The sequence below is a fragment of the Cryptomeria japonica genome, chromosome 5 (assembly GCF_030272615.1).
Source record: "Cryptomeria japonica chromosome 5, Sugi_1.0, whole genome shotgun sequence".
NCBI lineage: Eukaryota > Viridiplantae > Streptophyta > Pinopsida > Cupressales > Cupressaceae > Cryptomeria > Cryptomeria japonica.
The window spans coordinates 403026534-403028213 of NC_081409.1; positions in this window are offsets into that span (position 1 = coordinate 403026534).

A 1680-nucleotide genomic window follows, 5' to 3' on the forward strand; every position below is an offset into this window, starting at 1 on the left:
CAAGGATATGAGGACACTGTGAGTCTAGTATGAACTGGGGCATTCCTTGTTTGTGATTGTCCTATCTCCATGCAAACAGGTACAATGACTTTCTGGGCCGAACAAATGCCTCGATTGTCATAACCTACCTGCCATAATAAAGCTCAATGATGATAACGCACAAGAAGCTCTTTCACATTCATATCTTCTGTCTTCCATCCCCCTTTCTTGATTGACTTCCATTGTCTTTCTCGAGTCCGCGTAGCCCGCTATCACATGACTGAATATAATGACACACCAAAAACATTTGCATTTCATATAGTTACACCTACATCACCACATATAAGCATTTCATACATACATATAGATATCACAATTGCATCACATCCTGCATACAACACATGTTAGCACATTTCACATTTTCATTATGTCAATAATCATTTGCAGTATCATATTCATTTGCATTACATACATTCACATTTGCATCATGCATCACATATACAACATAAAAGAACAAAAATATATTGCATTGCATCATATAAGCATCCATATCATAAAACATGTATCACATAAGAACATTTCATCACATAAGGTACACATGCATATAGCTGCCGCAAAAATGGATCATCTCTCATATATAATCAAAAGTGTCATAATACAATGATGTCAAAAGAATCATATGGCTACAAAAGAATCACCCGCAGGTGTCTACAATACAACAATGGTACATCTACTGATACAATGGGAGCCCACTATAGCTATGAGGAACTCCCTCCCTCGGAGTCGCCTCGCCTCGACGGAGTCTGAGCTATAGATGGACCCGCCCCTGGATCCCCCTGTCTCTCTGGTGGTGGTGGAGGCCCCATGACCCCACCGCTGGATGCCTGTCTCCTGCGGCTCCCTCCCGTAGCCGTCGCTGTGCGCGACGATCTATGGAAGCTCCTAGCCCGCTGATCTGCTGGCACGGCTGCATAGTATAGATCCCTCCAGTAGGCGATCTCCTCTCCGGCTCGCAAAACATATGCGTAGCCTGCCCCTGCATCCTCTGCTGCCCGCCTACCTGCCCTCAGAGCTGTCTCGGCCTCTGTGTATCTCTGGATGGCCTGATCCCTCTCCCGCTCTGTGTCTCGGACCCTGATCCTGAGGTGGTTCCTCTCTCGAACCAAATCCTCAATCTCATCTGCCTGGCCCTGGCAGATCTCCCGCAGCCTCACCACCTCATCCTCCTCAGAGTCTCCGCTCTCTTCCTGTGCCTGTGCCTCCTCCTCTACAGGTGCCTGTCCCTCAACCTCTGCCTGCACCTGTCCCTGTGCCTGTATAGGTACCTGTGGCTGTACCTGTCTCTGTCCCTCTGGCTGCACCTGTCTCTGTCCCTCTTTGGGACCCTGTGCTGCTGGCACCTGTAGGGGCAGTCCACCCCGTCCTCTCACCACTGGAGCTGCTCTCTCCTGTCCTCCCTCCCTCCGAGGTGCCACCCGCCTCTCTCCCACCACTCCCCTCCGCCTCCGCCAGCCCCTACCTCCATCCCCTCCTCCATCATCATCCTCTCCTCCACCCTCTCCATCCACTGGCTCTGCTGGATCTGTCAATCTAGGAAATGGATGCTCTGTCCAGTACGCAGAGTACTCTGCGTCCATCCCTGCATCATCTACCTCTGGCCACATGTCCCATGGCATCAGCATCATCTCAGCTAATTGTGTC